Source organism: Lycium barbarum, chromosome 7 (assembly GCF_019175385.1).
Source record: "Lycium barbarum isolate Lr01 chromosome 7, ASM1917538v2, whole genome shotgun sequence".
Classification (NCBI taxonomy): Eukaryota; Viridiplantae; Streptophyta; class Magnoliopsida; order Solanales; family Solanaceae; genus Lycium; species Lycium barbarum.
In genome coordinates, this window is record NC_083343.1 from 125173059 (window position 1) to 125200609 (window position 27551).

At 35.6% G+C, this 27551-nt stretch overlaps 1 long non-coding RNA gene across 1 annotated transcript; it reads left to right on the forward strand.

Moving 5' to 3' along the window:
- Window positions 1-13165: 13165 nt before the first annotated feature.
- LOC132602583 (uncharacterized) lies at window positions 13166-15162 on the forward strand. Its single transcript, XR_009567833.1, has 3 exons — window positions 13166-13270; window positions 13723-13781; window positions 14782-15162. It is a non-coding gene; the product is annotated as an uncharacterized LOC132602583 (long non-coding RNA).
- The last annotated feature ends 12389 nt before the right edge of the window (window positions 15163-27551 follow it).

Consider the following 27551-nt stretch of genomic DNA (forward strand, 5'->3'; position numbering starts at 1 on the left):
ATTTCTTGTGCGTGACCTGATCTCGTTTGTTTATTTCATATAACTCTGTGTGTTGACACCATAAGTAATATATGAACTGATATGTATCCCTTGAGGCATTGTATGCGTTTTGTCTAATGCACAATTTGGTAATCTGTCTGGGTAGCTTGATCCTTGTGGGTCTGATTTTATACTGCTCAAAATATAAATATGGTCTGATATATGCTCGTACTTAGAACAATCGGTGATCACTTTCCTTTATGTTTGTCCATGTCAACTCAGTTGTTAGTTAAATCTGCTATTTGATTGCCTGTGAGTATATGACGAGTGTTCTGTCACGTAGTTGGAAGCTGTTGTCTAATGGACAAAAGGGTTAGTTTACAACCTCTAGTGATATCAAGTGCCAAAATCAGTATATGCTTCAGATGTGTGTTATGTATGATTGAATGTGTTTAGAGTAAAAGTTCAGTCCTCATATTGGTTGGTTGTTCCTCATGGTCACTCATTCAATCCTCAGAATCCAATCCCTATGCTTGCATTATAAAATGATTTGTGTGTTGTTGCCTGTTGACTCCTGTGGGCAATTAAACTGAAATGTTGAGTAGGTGTCGTCATATGCTATGAAACCGGTAGGTGTTTTATTATAGGAATAGGAGACACCATGTATACATTGTGATATACAGTAGAATATACCTGATATACGCGTAAGTTATCGAAATTGCTTTACTCGTTTCTTCTGTTATTTGGTTTTGCTGCCCCTTTTAATTTTTATGCAGATCACATTCTAGTCACGGCTGGTTGTTGTCGTTTTTTTTCTTTTTTAGCTGGTTTAGTTCATCTCTTGTGCTAAAACTGTTCAGCCCATTATAGAAACATAATGCCTCCCCTTCAGCACATTGAGTTCCTTATTTATTTTCATTAAAAATGCTTAGTTTGGATTTCCAGCATGTTTGTTTGCTTTTCAGTGTTATGTTATCTAGTTTTTGGTTGATTCGTCTGAATGAATACTAATTCTTTTCCTTCATTTTAATGCATGACTATCGAGTACGAGTCCAAGGGACTCGTCATCTTCCGCATTCGGTGTTGGGCCAAAATCCCAACACGACTCTCCTCTTCAAGTTAGCCAATCTACAGCCAAATCAGGAAATGAAAATTTGGGCCAAAGCCCAATCGGTGTGAACAGCTACAGTAGCGGACAATAGCATATTTTTTATGGGCGGAGCCCATTTGCATCGTTCCTATTCTTTTTTTTGTGTGCGTTTAACATGTATTGTATGATTAACATTGTGTTTGATAATTTAGATAAACTTTAGTAACATTAAAGATTTAGTACGAAGGTAGTTAATTTAAAGAGAAATTAACAATTAGTTCATAGGTTTCATTCCTTCTTTTATGCTAAACCATTTAAGTATCTATAATATTCTATTAGAATAATGGATTTTCAAAATAACATGACTACATATTTTGGTTAAAGGAATAATAATTTATGCTTAACATTTTAGAAATTTAAGACCTCACAAATCTTACACTAATGCTAGCTTATTCCAAGAAATAAAAAGCAAACTAATTCAATAAAACAATCTTTCTCACTTTAGTTCTTTTTTTCAACACTCAGAAATATACGTTGAAATACATATTTATCTAGAACAACTTTTAAAACTTTATTAAATAACTCTTTTAAATTTTAGTCATTTCCTCCACATATAAACATTACATGTCCCGCTTTCTTTTAGTTTATTTTTAACTAAACTCTTTTTATGCAAGTGCTATTTCCTACAAGTATTGTTTCAAACAACGCTATTATACTTTCGTCTTAAAACCTTAACAACATTTATAAGTCGCATTTTTAAAACAGCATTAAAATACTCTTTTATACAAATTATTATTATTATTTTACAAATTCTACTTTAAATAGCATTCTTACATATCCATGTATAACTTTAGCCATACTTACAAAACTGCTTTCCTTTTTCCTACAATACTATATTTACATTCAGCCTAATTAATTTTAAGTCTGGTCGGTTAACCATTGTTAATGGGTCTTAAAGGGTGCCTAATACCTTCCCTTTAAACTAATTGAACCCTTATCTAGAATCTTAAGTTTCGCAGACCTTAAACAGAGTTAACTTTAAGCATAACTTTAATAAACTTTAGGTGTCCTAATTCACCCTAAATAATTAGGTGGCGACTCCTTAAACAAATAAACAGAAAAACAGGACTCTCCAATACGTCATACTTCTACTTTAACCTCCGGGTGAAAATGGGGTGTGACATACATACTGTTCAGTTGTACTGTCACTGATTGATTCTGACTTGTATTCATGGTGCACTTAGTCATAACTAGGCTCTTTCCGCTTCTATAGTTACTCCCTTAAGATGTATCGTTCACTTCATTTTACCTCTTAATCTTTTACATAAGATTTTATAACATGCAAAAGTCCCTCATGGATTTATTGGACTTTATAATCTTTGGAGTATTTCATGCCTCTGGTAACCTATAGACCCTTCACAGACTCTACGAATAAAACAAAAATTTTCAAGATGTAACATTATTTTACTTCAATAACCTTACATTGCTCTACTGTTACAGTCCATATTCTGGAATCTTCAGCATCATGTATCACTTCTCGACTTCCTTAGAAGACTTTAACTGTCACTCTACTTTATAACTCTTAATCTCGATCTTTAGAGTTAGCTATCAAATAGCGCTGGAGTTCCCTCATATAATAACTTTACATAGTTGTTTTATGATCTGTCTATTATTAATTGGTATAATTCTGTAAGAATTCTTTTTTTGATTTGACATATAAATTCACCGTCTTCAAGTAACCAGCTCGTTCTGATCATCTCGCTTAACCCATTTTATAATTTCCCTTAACTCAACTTGTAACACTTTAGGCACATTATCACGTGTCGTTCCTTTACCTTTAATTCAAACTCTTCTATAGCCCCTTTACTCAGATTCTGCTCTTAGTTTTTCTATCACACATTATGTTGCAATCTTTACAAGAATATGCGATGGTGCTTAAATTAGCCCGAGAAATACCTTAGCGTCGTTTCACTATTCTTTATGTTTTACCTTGCATTATTCTCTTGTATCTTTCAATTGGTATCAGGGCTCAACTATGGTCATGCCCTATTTGTCCTCAGTACTAATTCTATCTCGGTAATTTGGCTCAAACCATCTTACGCATTTCCTTAATGTACCCAAAATATCTCAACCGCATTGTTATTACTGGATCCTTACTCTTCTTATCAAGTACTCACTTGTTCTCATTCTTAGCATACAAATATTCGTAGGTTGCATAACTATTCTTATACCACTTGTATAAAGCATATCCAATCTTAGTCATAGTCTTTCATTCTCCTGGTTCATTATGCTTTACATAACTCATCCGTACTGAAACTCGCTCATAGCTTATCTTGTCAGACTCATTCCCCTTCCTTTATTCACCCCTTTGATTTTCTCATATCCTACTATAGGAGATTTTTTTTTCTGTCCCTTCTCCTTTGCTACTTGTAAGTCACAATATCATTAGCGAACAACTCTATTGCCAACATCTTAGCCTCTAATCCAGTATAGCATTACTATCCCTTATAATATCTCTTGCGTTACTCGTTTCCATTATCCTGTCGTATCTCTTCTTTACTTTCTAATGTCATATCATTCAAGACCTTTACAAATGATTTTCAGCACTGTCTCAAATACGATCCTAGCTTCTATCCATTTATTATTGGCTTTCAGATCTTACTGACTTGTTTCAGCAAGGGATTTCAATTGAAATTTAAGCATCTATATCAAATATATTTCAGTGTCAATTGTTTCCATCTTACACCTGCATTTCTCTCACCCACTTCTCCCCTTAAGGTGTACTTATATCTGTTTATATTCTGCTTCATGTCTCCATTCTCAATCTCAAATTCATCTGATCCCTTTTTTTTTTTTTTTCAATTCACTTGGTATGCTGTACTATATCCATGTCTTTTCTTTATAATTTATAACTTTGATTATCCACGTACGAAACCTTAACAAAATCATGAAGCGACGAAAACTTTTTTGTATATCGTACAAAATCTCATATTACCATCTGTACTCGAGTAATGCAACCCATGTAGCAACTCATCCAGGGCCACATCCCACTTACTGTAATCAGTAATTAATTAGTACTTATAGTCGTTCAAAATTCTCAATTAGGTAGCACTTATATTCCGATGATAAGTGTCCAAAGTTCTTGTCACGGCCTAGCTAGGGACCGTGACGGGTACCCGGGGCTAGCCACCGAGCACCACTCACTCTAATACTCATCTTACTCATTTAATGCTCTTTTACCAATTTTATACACGAATTGTAGGAAAATCATATTTTATATAGAAACATAAATACTTATATACAATTGTCTCTCGGCCATCAAAATAATATATACATAATAATAACATCTTGTGAGACCATCTGACCCACACTGCGTATCTACGAGCCTCTACTGACATACTAAACATATAGACGGAACAAGACTCCGTCGTGCCCAAAATATGCATATATACCAAAAGAAGAATCATAAGCACCTCCGGACAATGGAGTGCTCTCAATCAGCTGACAGCTACTAAGGGTCTGGACCAAGCTCACCTCTCTGTCTACCTGTGGGCATGAACACAACGTCCAAAGAAAACGGACATCAGTACGAACATTGTACTGAGTATGAGAGACATAAACAATGAAGAAAGACAGTGATAATATAATGTGAACATCAATATGAAACATCTGAATCTGAATGACAATCATAAAAGAAGTAATGTATGCTGTCTTACTCATACTCATCATAATCTCATATATGCATAATATGCAAGCTGCCCGTCCATATCGGAATGGTGTGATAATCAATAAAATTAGCCCGCGTCCGGGGTACCATCTTATGCCGCCCACTAGTGGTGTCTGCCCATGTCAAAAGGTTATGGTGTATCCGTATAGCTGTCCGCCTTGGCGGTGACTGCCCGGCCAACTAGGCGCGGTGTAATATGATCATGACATGCTCATAAAAAATACTTGTAATAATATGCTTATCATAATATTCTTATCATAGTACATGCATAAGACTCAAGATCAACTATACTCTATCGGGGTGACGTAAGGTTGTGATCCCCCGATTTCATTATGGAGCAATTATTGACATTCTGCCTCACCTTGAAGGAATTAGTACATAAGGTGAGTGTAAGCAATAAATAGCATCATTATCAATATGGCATCATCATATCATATCTCTTATCTTATATAGACATTTATTGACTTAGGCTTCTAGCTTTCCGGAAAATAGGAACTCATGAAGAGGAAAAGAACTCATGCTATAGGATTCATGCCATTAGAAAGAAAGGACTAGCCTCACATACCTTTTTCATTTAGCTATGTTATCGTTCACTTGCCCTCCCCCAATGTCACGTCGTTACCTTCACGGGAGAATTTGTATTAACATTAGTTAATCGATTATAAGAACGCGTCGTAAATTCTAGAGAAAATTGGGCAGCATTTCCCCTGTAAACTTAACAATCCTCGAAATTCCAACTTAGCCAAACATCAATAAAAATACCAACAAAAACAATACCAACAATTTCATATCAAACTAGAATTAAATCCATTCTTAAATTACTTCCAAAACAGCCCAATATACATTCCCATACCGATACTTGTATACACTTTCTTATTTTCGTATATACATAGTATAACAACAACCACAACCACAACCACAACAACTACAGCCAATTCCACGATATTCCAGTACACCAAACAATTTATAATGACCACCAAACAGTCCATATGATAACAATAATAATTTATCCGATTTCCCGCAATTAATTTCGTATTTCTCATGTCATAATTTAACTATGACCTGGACGAATTTAAATATATCTAATAGAGGAGAATTCTCACCTTTCAAGAAATAATCTTCTTCCACCTTACTTTAATACGAAGAAAGTCCGAATCCAATAACACGGCAACACGAACAACGAGATCAAAATGGTGCCCAACACCCGCATTTTTCTTGAGAAAAACTACACTTTGCTGCCTCAAATTGTAGTGTCATATCAGTACACTTCGTTGCTATTTAATTTCCAAAGAAGGTTGCTAAGTTGCACGACTTTTCCATTTAAAAGAACCAAAATTATATAGAAAGTCCTGTGCTGCCACGTATAATATTCATTATATATAAGATCATAATTAAATTCTTCATTATGGGCAGTGGGGTTCACTCCCTTTTTGACCATTCCTTTGTAATAATGATTTTTGTCTTAAAGGTACCACCATTAGACACATATGCAGCAACTAATAATTATTCTACATCAACCTTGTTGAATTTATTCTATTATGCCTTGCTGCCTATTATTTGTTCATAACACGTGTGGAATCTGCCCACGCTAATAATTATCCACTAATCTCAATTAATTCTTTAATCTCCATTGCAAATTTCTCACTTAATAGATTGCACACATAATTAATTTCTTGATCTCAACCCATTTAAGTAGTAATCATTTTTTATATACTTCATATACCCATTATCATGACCATGTAATATAACACTAGTCCACAACCTCGTTTTCCATACATAAAATATAATTTCCAATCACCGTCGTTACACTTGTTAAGGCCCAAATTATTTTTGGATTTCATTCCTCACATATACCAAGTTCTTGTTTTTCATGCTTAAATATAACCAAATTCTCCGGATTCGGATAAATTTCCTCATGTTAGACGGTTCACTTTCCTATTCCAAAAATACAGAATATCATAGCTTGGACCGTATTTCACTCAAATAAATTTTAAACCTCGACGAAACTTATTTTCTTCTATTTGTTTAACTTCTGATATTTACAACACATCTGTACCATCAATCTAACCACCTATAACCTTGGGGGATAACCTCGTGTCCATTACTAATATCATTTAACTCGTACACTTTCCAACGCATGAGAACACGGGATGTAACCGTTCTCTTGTAATATTATCTTTATCTCTATCCCAAACTATATCATCTGTTTCCTTTAATAAATTTACAATACATTATTTGTTCCTCAGGCCTACAGTCCTTGTCCTTTAAGAATTTCACTATTTTCGAGGTGAAGTCATATACGCGATGTACTCCTTTATGCCTTATGCCCTTTTACCCTTATTGTGTACCTAACAATGACTTCTAACTTACTCAAAATCATATCAAGTTCGTCTTAATAATGGTCTTATTTTATCACCTTGTCGTCGTGCTACACTTTAAATTCATAACTATATATTTCCCTTTTATTTTATACTCATACTCAATTAATTACGTCTATCTTGGGTGATTCCTTTAGTATTCCCTTACCATTTCTCCAGTCTATGTGCATCTTTTATTCTGAACTTTCCCTATAGAAGAACTTTATAAGTCTCTCTTATTCATTCTATAGTTTGCCTTTATACCTTAGTCACATAGATCACGTCATATCTTGTAGTCACTTCCTCGCTAAGCTTCACTCATTTTCATAACAATCCTTATTATATTCACATTATATCCTGTTCGTAATCAATCCTATAGTGTAACACTTCTTAACCTTTTACCCTTTCTGGTCAATCTTATCCTTAATACCTCACAAGATGTCTTATCCATACATTCATATTCGTCACAATTCGTCTTCCTATATACTCTTGTCTCAATAATTTTATTACTTCTTCTAACTATAAATTCGTCGTAATTTATCCCTGCTTGTCAATTCAGTTGATACCTCAATATACCACTCTATTAAAATTTGCCAGCCTTTTCTAGATCATCTCTTAATATCACCGGCCCTTCCAAATTATCCTAGCATTTCTTTTTTCCTATATCGATATTGACCTCATAATTACTATTATCATCAATTCAACAGTTAACTTATTTCTCGAAGTCAGCCGTACTCGCAACTTAGTCAAATCTTGTCATTACTGTTGACACGAACTTTCAAGACTATTACGAACTTATATCTCATTCTCTTTTTATTTCTAGGAAAATTTTGGCAGAGTTTCCTCTGTATTTCTTACTATCTCCAAACCTGCACGTAGGAAATACCAACAATGCCTCACAGGTCCAACATATATACGTATATATCATATCATACCATAGCCATACTGTCACAACCCGGCTAGGGGCCGCGACGGGTACCCGGGGCTAACCACCGAGCACCGCTCTTCTTAATACTCAATTACTCATTAAATACTTCTTTCAGAATTTATGGACGAAACGTGTGAAAATCATACTTTACAAGAAACATACTTGTTTTACATACATTTGCCATACGGCTATCAAGATAGTATATACATATAGTAATATCTTGTGGAACCATCTAACCCACACTGCGCATCTACGAGCCTCTACTGACGTGCTATACAATGGACGGAACAAGACTCCGTCATGCCCCAAAATGGATATATATATATATATATATATATATATATATATATATATATATATATATATATATATATATATATATGTACGTATACACAAAAGAAATCACAAGCACCTCCGAACAATGGAGTGCTCTCAACAGCTGACTGCCCCTATGGCTCTGGATCTAGCTCGTCTCCCTGTCTACCTGTGGGCATGAACACAGCATCCAAAGAAAAGGACGTCAGTACGAACATTGTACTGAGTATAAGAGGCATAAATAATGAAGAGAGAAACAATAACAACCTAATGAACATCAAAGTGAACATGTGAAGCTGAATCATAATCATAGGAAGGATGATGCATGCTGTCTTACTCATACTCTTTATCATATCATATATACATATCATGCAAGCTGCCCGTCCATGTCGGAACGGTGTGATCACCAATAATATAAGCCCGCGTCCAGGCCTCCCGCGTCCGGGGTACCATCTCATGCCGCCCACTAGTGGTGTCTGCCCATGCCCGAGAGGGTCATGGTGTATCCGTGTAGCCGCCCGCCGAAGCGGTGTCTGCCCGGCCAACTAGGCGCGGTGTAAATGCAATCATGACATGCTTAACATAAAATACTTATCATCATATACTTTTAAGAACATGCTTATCTTATCATAATACATGCGTGAGCTCATGATCATTTGTACTCTACCGGGGTGACGTAAGGTCGTGATCCCCCGATCTCTTTATGGAGCAATTTCTGACATTCTGCCTCACCTCGAAGGAATTAGTACATGAGGTGAGTGTAGACAATGAGGACATAATCATCGCTTTAGCATTATCATATCATATCTATTAGCTCATGGAAAGAAGGGGATTTTTATGCTATGGGATTCATGCCATTTGAAGAAAGGGACTAGCCTCACATACCTTGGTCGCTTAGCTATAATACCGTTCACTTGCTCTTCTGCAATATCGCGTCGTTACCTTCATAAGGGAGTTCGAATTATCGTTAGTTAGTGGGCTATAAGAACGCGTCGCTATTTTCTAAAGAAAATTGGGCAGCACTTCCTTTGTTTATTCTACTTTTCCCATCGTCTATATCAATTCCCAACATTCACAATAATACCCACAACATTACCACTAACAACCATCATTCATATCGACTCATCACATTTCACCATTTTCCTCCAATTTTTCCATAATTTCCTACCTAGCTTATCATCGTGTTTTCACACCTTTAATACTTATTTCATGGTAAAATCATCATTTCTAGCATATTCATAACCTTAACACTTCAACTTATATGATTCAATTCCATCATCACTCAATGGTGGCACTATTCACCCATTTTTCTATGTCTTCCTACAATCCAAGCTTTTCCTATGTTTCTAACACTTAAATAACTTAATAAGGTCATGAAACATACCTTGGATGGTGATTGAACAACCCTTGAGTTGAAATGCTTCGCTCCAACAAAACCCTAGGTCCTCCTTCTAGGAATTTCTTGACTCAAATAATCCCTTTTGATGTGTTCTTGCACTAGGTTATGGTGAATTGATGAATTTGATCTTAGATTTCTACTTGTGTTCTTGGTTTGGAAGAGTGTAGAATATTCTAGAGAGAGAGAGAGGATCGTGTAGTAGAAAGTGGGAATGAAGAAAATGAGACTTGGATCATATTTTATAAAATTCAACTTCAGTCCTGATGTCATTATACGGTTCGTTATACAGTCCGTATAAATTTATACGGTCCGTATAACTGGCCGTAAAATGGACCCAGAGATCACCCCTTTCTGTAACCATTTGACTATCCATTTGACGGGCCGTATAATCGTTATACGGTCCGTATAATTCACCATAAAATTGACCTTCTTTCAACCTCATTCTGTGACACTTTGACGATTTATTTTACGGACCGTCAAACCGTTATACGGTCCGTATAGTACACCGTAAAACTCACCCTTCAGCCAGCCTTTTCTGTGACACTTCTACGGTCTGTATAATGGACCGTAAAACACTTTTACGGTCCGTATACTCCAGTTCACTGAAGCTTATTTTCTTGACTTGGTCTCATTTCTGATCCTTATGGAACCTTCGTAAAAGTTGTTCAACTCCTCGATACTAATCTACGGGACCTTATTACTTGCCTTCAAAATGCCACACACATATTTTATCCTTATTAGCCTATTTTGCACATGCTAACGGAAAATTTCCGGGGTGTAACATTACAGGGCTCCCAATTTCAAGCAAAAGTATAAAGACGTTATAACTTACCTCACATATCACACCCCGAGATGTACCTGATCTTTAACGATCTGTCCTGTTATACCTTCCTATCTACCTTCTCTTTCATTCTTCAACTTCACGTTTCAATCATACTTTAATATTCTTACCTTATCTGACATGCATCTTTCACACCGTTGCGTACCTGTGTACTTTGTAGCTTCCAATATCATTAGTCACTTTCGTCTGGCGATGCCGTTTTTCAGCTGAAATCAAGGGTTAGTATAAGGAATTTCATTTCCTATGGCTGGGCCTATCGCACGATCTTAAATATGAAAGAAAGGTAACATTCTAAATGTCCTGTAGCTTCCTGTTTATAGATGTGATGCACAACACACCGATAAATAAGACTCTACTAGACACGACTTGTAGACACTTCCTAGGACTGAACTGCTCTGATACCACTTCTGTCATGACCCGACTAGGGCCGCGACGGGTACCCGGGACTAACCACCGAGCACTGCTCGTTTCCTCACTCGTCATAACCATTTTACATTTCTTTATCATTCATAATCTCATAATCATAAGACAACTTTTTTTCATTTAAAAAAAACACAAATGATTTTATATACATGTGCCCCTTAGGCTATCAAAATAACATATACAAATATAACATAGTAATCTTGTGAGACCATCTAACCCACACTGCGCGTCTACGAGCCTCTACTGACATATTATACATATAGATGGAACAAGACTCCGTCGTGCGCGAAATACATAAAGGAACCAAAAGAATAAAAATAAGCATCTCCGAACAATGGAGTGCTCTCAATAAGCTGACAGCTACTAAGAATTTGGATCAAGCTCACCTCCCTGTCTACCTGTGGGCATGAACACAGCGTCCGAAGAAAAAGGACGCCAGTACGAATATTGTACTGAGTATGAGAGGCATAAATAGTAACAATATATCAATGAAATATGAAGGCATCAATGAGGTAAGGAGGCATCAAGAAAAAACAATCTGTACTGACTATCAAATATAACTGAAATAATGCATGTTGACTTACTCATAATCATTATCATGTCATGTATGTATACACATATAAGCTGCCCGTCCGTATAGGTACGGTGTGATAATGTATAAGCTGCCCGTCCATGTAAGAGCGGTGTGATAATCATAGCCTGCGTCCAGGCCTCCCGCGTCCGGGGTATAAGCTGCCCACTATAGTGGTGTGCACATCTACGTGTCTGCCCGGCCGACTATAGCGTGGCGCGGTGTGAGAAAATACATACATATATATAAAGCATGCACAAGAGCCCAATCAAAAGCCATAACTATATCGGAGTGACGTAAGGTCGGTGGCTTCCGATGTCATCATGGAACATTCATTGACATCCTGCCTCACCTTGAAGGAATTAGAATATAAGGTGAGTGTAAGCAATAAATAGCATCATTAACATCATAGGATCATCATAACATGAGTTTTGAGATTTCTATACTTTACTCATTACCTTATGCGGCTAATTATGGACATCCATTTAATCCACCTAAAACAGCCCCTTAATCCATAAATCCCAACAAAACAACAAACGAGTTTATAATGCTATTTTCTCCGTTATAATCCGTTAAAACTCTAAATAAACTTGTTAACAATGAAAAATGGACCTTAATCTTACCTTAAGTATGCAACAATCACTTCTACCCTGTTACACCTCGGAAAATTTTCCGTTCATGCACAGTGAATTGACTGACGAAGGGCATGATGCATATGATGTTTTGATAAGTAAGAAATAATATTTAATGATTCTAAATGAGATTTCAAAGACATTGGAGGTAGGAGACGAAAGTTGTTAAGGAAAGCAAGGTATATGTTGTGTATCGGGAAAGAATTTCGAGTATCGAATTAATGATGGCTTAATGACATTTTGGAGAAGAGTTATAATGTCCCTTATATTGGTAATGAAGTGTTAAGTAAGTGTCAAGAAGGAACCATAAGACAAATATGGGCATAAGCCATCCAAAAAGGGCGAGTTAAGGAAATATTTTCGGATGATCTGACTTGGAGGGGCCAAACCGCTATTATAAAGTTGGAATTTCGGAAAACCACCACAGGATGAAAGTTGTAGATAATTGATAGAGATTTATAACCATAGGTCGTCGGCCCTCACAGCATATTGGGATAAAAAGTTATGGTCATTATACGACAGACTGTCTGAGCAGAAGAGTTCTACGGACCATTTGACGGTCCGTAGAAATTTTTGACGAACCGTAAAACATTTTTACGGTCCGTAAAATGGACCCAGACCAGCGTAAAACGGTCACAGAAACTCATATTTTGCTGGGCAATTTTACGGTCCATTTTGACGGTCCGTCAAACAGTTTGACGGTCCGTAAAAATGGGCGTAGAGTTGCCCGAAGGATCAGATTTCAGGCCATTAAAAAGAGGACCCAAGTTCATAAATTCATTTCATTTTCCACACCACTTCTCTCTAAGAACCCTCTAGAACCCTCTTAACATTTCATCCACAAGAAAAATCAAAGGGAACCAAGATTAACAACATCAAATTCATGAACCCAAGTGTGTGAAACTTAAGTAGGATTCATCTTCTTCAAGAAAATCCTAAGGAAGGTGAAAAAGGGTTTTGGTGATAAAGGGAGGATTCAACTCTAAGCTTGTTCCACCATCATCTAAGGTATGTTTCATGGTTTTATTGTGCTATTTAAGGTATTGTAAAACTAAGACTGCTTGGATTGTAGAAAAACATGAAAAATGAGTTTTGGAAGGATGAGTAGTGTCACTATTGAATGGTAGTTGAATGAAACCATGAACGTTGATATGTTGTGATCATGAGTATGCTATAAATGATGTTTAGACCATGAAATGAGTGTGATGTATGAGAAAAATGTGACGATAAGCTAAAACCACTAAATGTGGAGAAATTGAAGGAAATTGGTGGATTTTACTAAATGTATATAAATGATGATTGTTGGTTTCTATATTATGATTATGGTTGCGAATGTTTGGGAGCTGAAACAGAATATGGGAAAAGTAGTAGAAACAAAGGAAATGCTGCCCAATTTTCCCTAAAAATAGCAGTCCGTTCTTATAATTGCTTAGCTAATGACGGCATGAATTCTCTTGAAGGTATACATGAGTGCATCATAGGGGAAGCAAGCAAGCGATAAGAATAGTAAACGTCAAAGGTATGTGAGGACTAGTCCTTTGTTTCTATGGCATGAATCCGATGGTATGATTCTCCTTTCTCTACATGAATTCTCTATATATATCCCAGAAAGTCAAAAATCTATGATCATGAATAGCTATATGAGACAAGAGATATGTTATGAGTCCAATGATGATAAGCTTGAGTTTAAAGATTCTAGAGTTCATGTTATGACATTCCTATAACGCTAATGATGTCGTATGTTGTATACACTCACCTCATACATTGTTTCCTTCCGAGGTGAAGCAGAATACCATTAAGTTAAGTATGTCATGTATTGTATACACTCACCTTATGTATTGTCCCTTCAAGGTGAGGCAGAACACTATTAAGTTACAGATGTCTATTATGGCATACACTCACCTTATACACTACTTCCTTTATGGTGAGGCAGGATACGTATAGATGTCCATAATGAAGTCGGGGGATCACGACCCTACGTCACCCCGACAAAGTATAGTTGTCCTTGAGTTTTTATGCATGTATATGATATGTATATGTACATAGGGGACATGGGGAAAGGTAAGGCGCTATAGACGCATAGCCACCTGATCAGCTGGCATCTTATGATATCATCCCGGACGCGGGATGCCCGGACGCGGGATATATGGGTGATGGATCGGGCCGTACGTTCCTCGGCACTAATATAATATATTATTTATGGATCGGGCCGTACGTTCCACGGCAATATATTTATATATGATGATATATGGATCGGGCCGTTCGTTCCGCGACAATATATTTATATGTATGATGATGTATGGACCGGGCTGCACGTTCCGCAGCAATATATGATATGATGATGGATATGAAGTAAGTCAGCATGTGCTATTTCTTCTATACGTGACAGTCACACACAGTTGCTCATTATTGATGTTTCCTTTATCTCATTGACGTATTTACATTTTTATGCCTTACATACTCAGTACAATATTCGTACTGACGTCTGTTTTCCTTGGACGCTGTGTTCATGCCCACAGGTAGACAGGAAGGTGAGCTTGGTCCAGACCCTTAGTAGCTGTCAACTGATTGAGAGCACTCCATTGTCCGGAGGTGCTTATGGTTCTTCTTTTGGTATATATGCATATTTTGGGCATGACGGAGTCTTGTTCCGTCTATATGTTTAGTATGTCAGTAGAGGCTCGTAGATACGCAGTGTGGGTCAGATGGTCTCACAAGATGTTATTATTATGTATATATTATTTTGATGGCCGAGAGGCAAATGTATATAAGTATTTATGTTTCTATATAAAATATGATTTTCCTACAATTCGTGTATAAAATTGGTAAAAGGGCATTAAATGAGTAAGATGAGTATTAGAACGAGTGGTGCTCGGTGGCTAGCCCCGGGTACCCGTCACGGCCCCTAGCTGGGTCGTGACAAAAGTGGTATCAGAGCAGTTCAGTCCTAGGAAGTGTCTACGTGTCGTGTCTAGTAGAGTCTTGTTTATGGTGTGTTGCGCGCCACATCTATAAACAGGAGGCTACAAGGCATTTAGGATGGTTACTCTTCTTTCATCTCTAAGATCGTGCGATAGAGCTAAGCCATAGAAAATGGGATTCCTTATACTAACCCCTGATTGCAGTAAAAGAATGGTAATGATAGAAGAAAGTGATTCATGACAATGAAAGCTACGGAGGTAAGCCCCTTCGTTGAGGTTATGTTATCAAAATATGTAATACTATGATGATGAATTTCTTGTTGTGAAAGTAAGTCAGTGTTCATATGATAGAGAAATTGATTAAATGTGGCCCTTGATGATAAGTTCAGCTATAAGTTGAGAACACAACAAATTGAATGAATCAGAATAAAGGTAAGTGACGGTACGAAAGATATGTGTCAAATAAGATAAGAATATTGAGGTATGATTGAAATATAAAGTTGAAGAATGAAAGAGAATGTAAATAGGGAGAGGTAACAGGGCAGATCGCTACAGGATCAGGTACATCTCGAAGTGTGATATATGAGGCACGTTACGACATCTTTATGCTTTTACTTGAAAATGGGAGCCCTGTGTGGCTGAGATATGTCGTATATACATACATACATACACACACACACACACACACACACACACACATATATATATATATATATATATATTGGCCCTGTGAGGAATTTTTGGTATTTGCTGCGTGCAGGTTTTGGGATAGTAAGAAATATAGAGGAAACTCTGCCGAACTTTTCCTAGAATCCAAAGGAGATAAGAATTAATCTTGTAATATGTCCTAACAAGAAAAGATGATGTGCAAAAGAGTAATGGCAGTTATAAGAGTGACATTGATACAGTAAAGAGAAATGCTAGAGTGAACAAAGGAGATTAGTAGCACTAAAACATGACATGGAGGAGAAAGTGTAACTCTAATAGAGTACGATACTGGAGTAGCGATTGGATATATAAGCATGAGTAAAATATGATAAGTTTATTAGCAAAATAACGTAGCAGCATCACGGAGATAGAGATAAGAATATGAGGGGTTATAATGAATGTGAACACATTTCTGAAACGACTTATGTGGTAAGTGAAATAGGGATATATGAAGTAAAGATTTGAAGGTGAGACGACGGATTTGAATACGAATGTGGATACTTGTATATGTATAGAAATGTATGTACACGAATCATGCAAGAATGATTGTGTAACTTGCAAGTATTTATGCGTCGCCGATGAAACCAAGTGGGTACTCAAAAAGAGGAGTAAGAGGTAAGAAAGAATAGTGTGGTCATGGTACTCCGAGTCAGTTAAAGGAAAATATATGGCAAAATTTCGTAGAATCCCGAAGAGTTTAACATTCGAGGACGAATGTTCCCAAGGGGGGAAGAATGTTACACCTCGGAAATTTTTCCGTTCATGCACAGTGAATTGACTGATGAAGGGCATGATGCATATGATGTTTTGATAAGTAAGAAATAATATTTAATGATTCTAAATGAGATTTCAAAGACATTGGAGGTAGGAGACGAAAGTTGTTAAGGAAAGCAAGGTATATGTTGTGTATCGGGAAAGAATTTCGAGTATCGAATTAATGATGGCTTAATGACATTTTGGAGAAGAGTTATAATGTCCCTTATATTAGTAATGAAGTGTTAAGTAAGTGTCAAGAAGGACCCATAAGCCAAATATGAGCATAAGCCATCCAAAAAGGGCGAGTTAAGGAAACATTTTCGGATGATCTCACTTAGAGGGGCCAAACCGCTATTATAATAGGGGAAAAACACCACAGGATGAAAGTTGTAGATAATTGAAAGAGATTTCTAACCATAGGTCGTGGGCCCTCACAACATATCGGGATAAAAATTTATGGCCATTATACGACAGACTGTCTGAGCAGAAGAGTTCTACGGACCATTTGACGGTCCGTAGAAATTTTTGACGAACCGTAAAACATTTTTACGGTCCGTAAAATGGACCCAGACCAGCGTAAAACGGTCACAGAAACTCATATTTTGCTGGGCAATTTTAGGGTCCATTTTGACGGTCCGTCAAACAGTTTGACGGTCCGTAAAAATGGGCGTAGAGTTGCCCGAAGGATCAGATTTCAAGCCATTAAAAAGAGGACCCAAGTTCATAAATTCATTTCATTTTCCACACCACTTCTCTCTAAGAACCCTCTAGAACCCTCTTAACATTTCATCCACAAGAAAAATCAAAGGGAACCAAGATTAACAACATCAAATTCATGAACCCAAGTGTGTGAAACTCAAGTAGGATTCATCTTCTTCAAGAAAATCCTAAGGAAGGTGAAAAAGGGTTTTGGTGATAAAGGGAGGATTTAACTCTAAGCTTGTTCCACCATCATCTAAGGTATGTTTCATGGTTTTATTGTGCTATTTAAGGTATTGTAAAACTAAGATGCTTGGATTGTAGAAAAACATGAAAAATGAGTTTTGGAAGGATGAGTAGTGTCACTATTGAATGGTAGTTGAATGAAACCATGAACGTTGATATGTTGTGATCATGAGTATGCTATAAATGATGTTTAGACCATGAAATGAGTGTGATGTATGAGAAAAATGTGACGATAAGCTAAAACCACTAAATGTGGAGAAATTGGAGGAAATTGGTGGATTTTACTAAATGTATATAAATGATGATTGTTGGTTTCTATATTATGATTATGGTTGCGAATGTTTGGGAGCTGAAACAGAATATGGGAAAAGTAGTAGAAACAAAGAAAATGCTGCCCAATTTTCCCTAAAAATAGCAGTCCGTTCTTATAATTGCTTAGCTAATGACGGCATGAATTCTCTTGAAGGTATACATGAGTGCATCATAGGGGAAGCAAGCAAGCGATAAGAATAGTAAACGTCAAAGGTATGTGAGGCTAGTCCTTTGTTTCTATGGCATGAATCCGATGGTATGATTCTCCTTTCTCTACATGAATTCTCTATATATATCCCAGAAAGTCAAAAATCTATGATCATGAATAGCTATATGAGACAAGAGATATGTTATGAGTCCAATGATGATAAGCTTGAGTTTAAAGATTCTAGAGTTCATGTTATGACATTCCTATAACGCTAATGATGTCGTATGTTGTATACACTCACCTCATACATTGTTTCCTCCGAGGTGAAGCAGAATACCATTAAGTTAAGTATGTCATGTATTGTATACACTCACCTTATGTATTGTCCCTTCAAGGTGAGGCAGAACACTATTAAGTTACAGATGTCTATTATGGCATACACTCACCTTATACACTACTTCCTTCATGGTGAGGCAGGATACGTATAGATGTCCATAATGAAGTCGGGGGATCACGACCCTACGTCACCCCGACAAAGTATAGTTGTCCTTGAGTTCTTATGCATGTATATGATATGTATATGTACATAGGGGACATGGGGAAAGGTAAGGCGCTATAGACGCATAGCCACCTGATCAGCTGGCATCTTATGATATCATCCCGGACGCGGGATGCCCGGACGCGGGATATATGGGTGATGGATCGGGCCGTACGTTCCTCGGCACTAATATAATATATTATTTATGGATCGGGCCGTACGTTCCACGGAAATATATTTATATATGATGATATATGGATCGGGCCGTTCGTTCCGTGGCAATATATTTATATGTATGATAATGTATGGACCGGGCTGCACGTTCCGCAGCAATATATGATATGATGATGGATATGAAGTAAGTCAGCATGTGCTATTTCTTCTATACGTGACAGTCACACACAGTTGCTCCTTATTGATGTTTCCTTTATCTCATTGACGTATTTACATTGTTATGCCTTACATACTCAGTACAATATTCGTACTGACGTCTATTTTCCTTGGACGCTGTGTTCATGCCCACAGGTAGACAGGAAGGTGAGCTTGGTCCAGATCCTTAGTAGCTGTTAACTGATTGAGAGCACTCCATTGTCCGGAGGTGCTTATGGTTCTTCTTTTGGTATATATGCATATTTTGGGCATGACGGAGTCTTGTTTCGTCTATATGTTTAGTATGTCAGTAGAGGCTCGTAGATACGCAGTGTGGGTCAGATGGTCTCACAAGATGTTATTATTATGTATATATTATTTTGATGGCCGAGAGGCAAATGTATATAAGTATTTATGTTTCTATATAAAATATGATTTTCCTACAATTCGTGTATAAAATTGGTAAAAGGGCATTAAATGAGTAAGATGAGTATTAGAACGAGTGGTGCTTGGTGGCTAGCCCCGGGTACCCGTCACGGCCCCTAGCTGGGTCGTGACATACCCTCTCCTTCTTGGCTGATTTTTAGCTCAAATTGAAGGCAACGCGACGTACAACACTTTTCTCTTCATGAGCTTCGCATTTCGGGGCTTAGATTGTGGTCAAAATTTAGATTCTCTCTCTACCTCTCCTCTCTCTCTCTCTCTCTCTCTCTCTCTCTCTATATATATATATATATATATATATATATTTGAAAATTCTAGAAATTTTGGTCTGAAAAATGAAGAAGAAAGCTGAAAATTTTCATTAAATATCATGGGTAATGGGCCTGACCCGAGTTGGAATCGGGTTGGGCCGAATTCACTCGTCAGCTCTACCTTTCTGCCTTAAAATGTCCATATCTCCTTATCCCGATGTCATATGCAGACCCACGACCTATGATTGGAAAGATATTTCAATTATATACAACTTTCATTCTGGGATTTTTCCCAAATTCCTAAATGCTAATAGGGTTATGACCTCCCGAAGTCAAATCACCCGAAAACGTATCTTAAAAATATTATTTTGGAGGGCTTTCACTTCGATTTGGCTCAAGGGTCCTTCTTAGGTTGGGTTTAACTTCGCATATATTATTCATATAACTTGTCATATGTCCTAAAAAAAAATCTCGACATGTGGACCCCACCTCAACTTATGAATAATCCAACGTACAAAAATATGGGATATAACATAGACGTGGAGCATTTATCACATGGTTACGAGGGTTCGAGTTCATATAATAAGCTATGAAAGACTCTGGGGCCAAGCAAGTCAAGGAAAATAAGTTGTCGAAAAAATTGAAATAGGATTTGAGTCAACTTGAGAGGGTTATATCCCCATGTATATTAGGAGTTTTAAGGTCCTAAAATGAAGTTCGTGGAGTCTAGTTTATAATGCAACAAACCGCTCGTCGATAGGACATCGGAGTAGAGAATTATAGACATTACAAACTGAACTGACAAAGCAGAAACAGGGTCGCTACAGTACTGCTACAGTGCAACCGACCTCAGCCACTATAAAAAGGGTGAAAACCCCATTTTATTCATCAAAAACTCTCTAAAATGTTCTAGAAATTTCAACAACAAAAGGGGTCTTAAATATCACATAGAAGTAAGGATTTTGAGCAAAATCCAAGCTACAGAATACTCTAGATAACTTGTAGTCACGATTACCATATCGTTTTGTGTTGGAGTGAGCTTGGAAACAAGTGGATATTGAAGACCTTGTCACTTTAGTGAATATAAGGTATGAATCATTGAATCTTTTTCATATTAACATTGACTAAGGAATAGTTACAAGAATAAGAGTTGTAGGTTGTTGTATTGATGTTGTTGGCTTATGAATTTAGGTTTGAAGAAGATTTAGGATGAAATACATATATTTGTCTTGTAGAATGTTGAGAATGTTATTGTTGATGTTGTTGGTATTATTTGGGAGTTGTTTTGGTATTTGGAAGAAGTCGACGATATAGGGGAAATGCTGCCCAAATTTTTGTAACCCAAATTAGACTTCCATAAATTAGTGCTTATAAGTTGATGGAAATGTGCAAATTAGTCTTCCATAATTAGTACTTATAAGTTGATGGGAATGCGATGAAATTATGATTAATGATACATTTCTCGATATATAGGCTCGGGTGAAGGGCAAGCCTCGATATAATGAATTCTTAAGTGGTGGCTCGACAGATAAGGTATGTAAGGTGTTCGCTTCCCTCTTTCTCTGGCATGAACCCGATTAGTACATAAACACGAGCGTTCCATAACAAATTCCACTCCATTCTTATGCTTTGCATTTTCAATCTTAAGGTCTTGTTGTTTGATGGATTTTTTTAAAACATTATTTCACTCATCGTCATCGATTATTCCTTTGGACCCGATACGAATTCCATAAAATATTCGGAGGTTAACGACCTTATGTCACCCCGAAAGGTCAAGAATCACATCCTTAATTTCTCATTCAAAATCAGCTTCAGAACATTGCTGCGGAAGGAAAACAGAGTTCTGCGCAGAAAGCCTCAGGACCTTGCGCTTTCCTTCCGCATCGCGGAAGGAAAGCGGAAGCCCTCAGAACCTTGTGCGTTCCTTCCGCATCGCGGAAGGAAAGCGGAATCCTGCACAGTTCATTTTTTCAGTCCAGCCCAATATATATATATATATATATATATATATATATATATATATATATATATATATATATATATATATATATATATATACATGTATTGCACTATTTTACTACACCGTGCCGCGCTATAGTCGGCCGAGCATGGCGCGTAGATGCACACACTACTGCAGTGGGCATGTTATGATATTGCCCCGTACGCGGGAGGCCCGTACGCGGGCTAATGATGATAACACCGAGCCTTAATGACCGGGCATGATTTTACATATATAACACCAAGCCTTACGGCCGGGCATGGATACTATCTATTACGCGCGCGCGCGCACACACACACACGCACACACACACACACATATATATATATATATATATATATATATATATATATATATATATATATATATATATATATATATATAATCATACAAATGATTTTGTCATGCATTTCATGTTGTTCTACTTCCAGATGTTCGGATTTCTTCTGCCTATATTAATGTCACATTTTATCTTAATTATGTTGTTTCCCTCCTGCCTTACATACTCAGTACTTTTATCCGTACTGACGTCCCTTGCACGGGACGCTGCATTTCGTGCTGCAGGCTCTGACAGATTTATTAAGGAGCAACCGCAGTAGGATTTCCAGCTTCATCGGTGTTAGCAAGTACCTCTACTCCGGGATTGCTATCTTTCTGTTAGTGTAATATATGTTCATATGTATACTCTTAGAGGCTCATGGACATTGTGGGATATGCAAATATTATGTATGGCCTTATCGGCCTTGTTTTGGCTTCTTGACATGTTTTGATAGCCTTGTCATGTTTAAGATATACTTGATGTTGTAGCGACTTTGTCGGTCCGCATGTGTATATATGTGTTGATTTATCGAATACTTTTATGTTGGTCCTTTTTTGCGAGCAGATGTTCTTGAGTTATGGTATGTGATGTCCAAGTAACAGTTAAGTCATGTGACTTCGGCCTACGGGTCGGAGCCTGTCATACTCCTCGTCAGGGGTGTGACATTAAGTTTAGGATTTGTAAATTAAAAATGGAAAATTAGATTTTTTGCATCTTTTTGCCTATAACAGCGAAATCATATTTAAATGTCAATGTTGTTATAGGTGCATAACAACAATTGCTATAGCAGCCAAAAAAATTCTAACCCAACAATGTTGTTATAGAGAGGTTTGATTGTATCAATTTTAGCATCTATATAAAATTACTAGCTCTGTGAGGCCTGTGCTAAGCTCGGGCCCAAACCCAATAAATAAAACTAGATATTTTATTTAAAGAAATATAATTTATGTTAGTAATATTTAAATCTCATAGAAGTATATTTCAATATATAAAAGCAAAACTTTCATTTCACTCCTTTAATATTTTAACTTTAATTTTGATGAAATTATTTACTTCAAATCAAATGCGAAGTCAGAATTTAACGGTCATGAGTTCTGGATCCTAATTTTTTTAAAGTTATTTTATTCATTAATGATCTATAGATAGTTAATGAACTTTAAAGACAAATACAAATTTGTGCAGCGGATGGAGTTGCTCATCCCTTAATTAGGGGTCACAGGTTCGAGCTTGGGTATGAAAAAAATCTTTGGAGGGAGCGCTTTCCCTGAATAGGTGCTACACAATGCGAATAATTTGGATTAATCATGCTCAAATGCGGATACCGGACACCGGGTAGAAAATCAAAAAACGAGAAAAATGAGGGAGGAGGTTCGATAGTTTTCGAAAACTAGACCTTAAGAAAAAAAGTAAATTTGATTTTAAAAAATAAGATTAGGACCTAGAAATAATTAATTTAAAAGTTTGACATTTTATTGAAAACTTTTGTGAGGACTACAAAAGCCTCGTAATTGTCCCTTATATATAATAGTAATATTCATATTCATTTTGAACTAAGTGTAAAATTTAAAAATATTGTTGTATAATATAAAAATGAAGGAATAAAGAGAAAAAAAAAACCACAAAAATTTATTACAATATCAATATACAAATTAAAGAGGCAATGAAATGAACTTAAGAAAAATAATTGATGTTAAGAATTGAAATTAACCAACGAAAATGCAACAATTGGAACACACTTGATACAACATGAATAGTCAATTAAAAATATGAGGACTACAAAACTTGCATATTCTTATATAATATTAATATGTTAGTAATAATTAAAAGAGGTCCCACAAAATTAGGATTCATATTTATACCTTTCTTCTCTATTCCAACTTCCCTCTCTCCCTATAACCAATAACTTTTCCATGATTCTAGCGAGTTCTCTTAGTAATTCTCTCTTCCTTCTTCTCATTAACGGATATATATCATTTATATTAAATACTACAATATTATGCACTATTTACATCTATATAATTTACTATTATTTTATATACTTCATCATATGCTTGTCCAGATAATTATATATTACTAATTTCTTGACACGTGCGTTACACGTGTATACCAACATATGTACCATATCATTTTATAAACTAATATCATTATTATTAAAAAAACATATGGCTAATAATTAAACATAAAACGATAAGAACTTCAAAATTGAGAATATATATTCTTTAAAATAAGGGAAATTTACATAAATGACTACATTGGGGGTTTAAAATTTGTCATAACTACAGTTTTAATATTTACATTGCGTAGCTACAGTTTGCCCGCTATATTCAAAAAATGGCTTAGATCGTGCTAACCCCAACTGTTCAGTGCACAAAGGAGTGAAAGTTACTTTTACTAATAACATCATTGTTAAAAAAAAAAAAAATACGACAATTTCTCTCCCACCCAAAGAATTCAAACAGTTTTATATTTGAAGAGGCAACAAAAATTTAGTGATAGCACTGTATTTGGTAATTTTCTATAGACATTTATGTAATTTTTTCTTACATAATTATTTGATTATTATCTCTAATTTAATTTCGTATTTTCAAAATGTTAATAATAGTGAAATCATTTATTGGAGAAGGATGGAGCAGTACAAAAGAGATAATATAACCAATAAAGGTAAGTTTTTACACGAGATAATATAACCAATAAAAGTAAGTTTATACACGAATTTCCTTTAAAATGTTTTTCTTCGATATACTCTATAGATAAGTATAATCAACGGGTAAAAATCATTTTAGTCCTCCAACTTTACTTTAAATATCAAAGACCCTCCCCCAACATTGAACAATCGACATTTTCATCCTCTTATCTCAACTTATTCGGCCATTGACCGGTAACTTTATATTATTTGACCGATCATCAAAGGGGTAAAAGGGAATTTCACTTATTTTTTATTATTATTAGTGAGTACCCTAATTAATAATATAAAAAAAATCACAGTTTCCTCCGTTAATTAATTCTAACGCTTTCTGATGTCTTCAATTTTTCTCCATAGCTAGAGCAGTTCTTCATATTTCCGAAAAACCTTTCAAACCCTTGTAACCTTCATATTTCTAGAGATAATTGTTTATCAGAGTTTGAAAGGTTCTCTGAAAATACGAAGAACTGCTTAGGTTATGGAGAAAAATTGAAGACAACAGAAAGTGTTAGAATTAATTAACGGAGGAAACTATGTAAAATTTATATATTATTAATTAGGGTTCTAACTAATTAATTAAAAATATAAGCGAAATTCCCTTTTAACCCTTTGATGACAATCAAATAATATAAAATTACTGGTCATTGTACGGAAGTTGAGATAAGGGGATGAAAATGTCGATTGTTCAATGTTGGGGGAGGTCTTTGATTTTTAAAGTAAAGTTGGAGGACTAAAATGATTTTTATTCATAACTCAATTGATGCAATTTCTAATTTAAAAAAAGGTAGGCATTGTTATTATCTGTTTTCTTTTTTTAATTTCAATTTTTTTTAAAGCATATCACAAGATTTTTTGAAAAAGAAAAAGAAAATTAGCGGATGATATGTTCATTAATTATTGGAGCATACAATTAAGACTATTAACCTCTTTGCGGTGAAATCATTTTTATATTTTTGTCAGAGTTTTGAAGGAATAACCAAGTCTATTGATCTATGCAACTTTAAGAAAATAAAAATAACTAAGTACTTCCAATACTTCGATAAATCAAATGCTTTTGATGTGTGTGATACTGCTTAGTCCTTATAATATATTTGGTATTGGTTCTTGACCCACTTTATTTTAAGTGAAACCTACGTGAGAACATTAGACCTTATTTACATTTAGTAGCTATATTTTGCTCAAATTACATCTAAATCTTGCATGTCAATTACACATGATAACTAGTATAGTAAAATTATATTGTATTTAGAATAAAAACTATTTTCTCCTATTCTCTCACAATTTGCCCCCATTTTCCTTCATTTTCTCTCTCCTCCATCACCTCTCTCACAATCTGCTCCCATCACAATCTGCTCCTCCATCACCTCCATCACAATCTGCTCACAATCTGCTCCCAATCTCTCTTCATGCCAATTCTTTTTTCTTTTCCCTCTACACTACTCCTAATCCCTGCAAAAATATTCATCGCAATTTCTCTGTTTCAGCTTTCGACACAAAAAACGACGACGTATCATCATCATCTTCCAAAGATGAGGCTGGTCCTGAAATCAACGGTGATGATGTTGCGAAGAGTTCTACAAAGGAGGATCAGTATCCGAGTGGAGAATTTAAATTTGAGGTTTTATTGTTTTGTATTTAGTTTTTTTTTTTTTTTGAGTGTTTTTGTTAATTTTTAGTGTATCTATGTTTTCATGTATTCAATTTTTAGTGTAGTACTCGCTGGCTTCACTAAAAAATAAATAAATTGTATGCAACAAGTTGAATACAATATTTTTTGTATTTATGTTGTTTGAATATCACTGATTTTTAAATACAATAAAGTGAATATAATGTAAAAGTAGCTATAGATGAATACATTTGACATGAATACAGTTGAGTTGGATACATATGACTTGAATACAGTGAAAAGAATTCTTGAAATTTTTTATTCGCTGTATTCATGAATACAGATAGGCCGTTTTATGAATACAACGAGCCATTTTTTGAATACAGCGGGGAAACTGTAGCTACGCAATTTAAATATTGAAACTATAGTTATGACAAATTTTAAACTCCCAAAGTGTAGTCATTTATGAAAATTTTCCTTAATATTAATATCTCTATTTGCTTCGAAGAAGTCCTTTCACTTGTTGACATGATTATTAAGAAGTGTTTATTGGATCTTTTTCTTATTAAATATTTGACCAACAATTAATGCCATTAATAAAGATAATATTAATAACTAAAAAAATAAAATATAATTAATTAAAAATGGTATTAACATTTCCTCTTCTAAGACTGTATAAGTATGAGAATATCTTCATGTCTTCAATTCTTGTATGGTCTTAGTGAAACTTTTCGAATGATCAATAGGAGTACTTTTTTTTCACCATATTAGATTAATAGGTACAACAGAATTAGATCATTTATAATAAATTATAGCAAGAATATGAAATTGGCTTCACAGCAAATAAGACAATATTCTTATTTTCATATAATTATCCAGTAATAAAAACACCAAGCTAGAGATATTCTTTTAAAATAATTGGATGATATATAACTAAAGAAAAAAAATTAAAAATTGGAAAGAGAGTTAATCGTAGTACTTAGCAAGATTATAAGTTGGTCAACACAAAATTTGATGCTGGCAAAGTAACGAAGGAAATATTTTTCGATTTTGGAGCTATCAACTACAATGACCTAAACCCCTCCAGTAGAATAGAAATTCAGGAAATAATATAGTTTAGGAAGACTCAGAGCACTTTCCAGTTGTGATGGGGTTGCATCAAGGATCAACTCTTAGTCCGTTTTTATTTGCCTTGGTGATGGATGGATTGACACGGCAAATTCAAGGTGAGGTGCCATGGTGTATGCTTTTCGCGGACGACATAGTCCTGATCGACGAGACTCGTGGTGG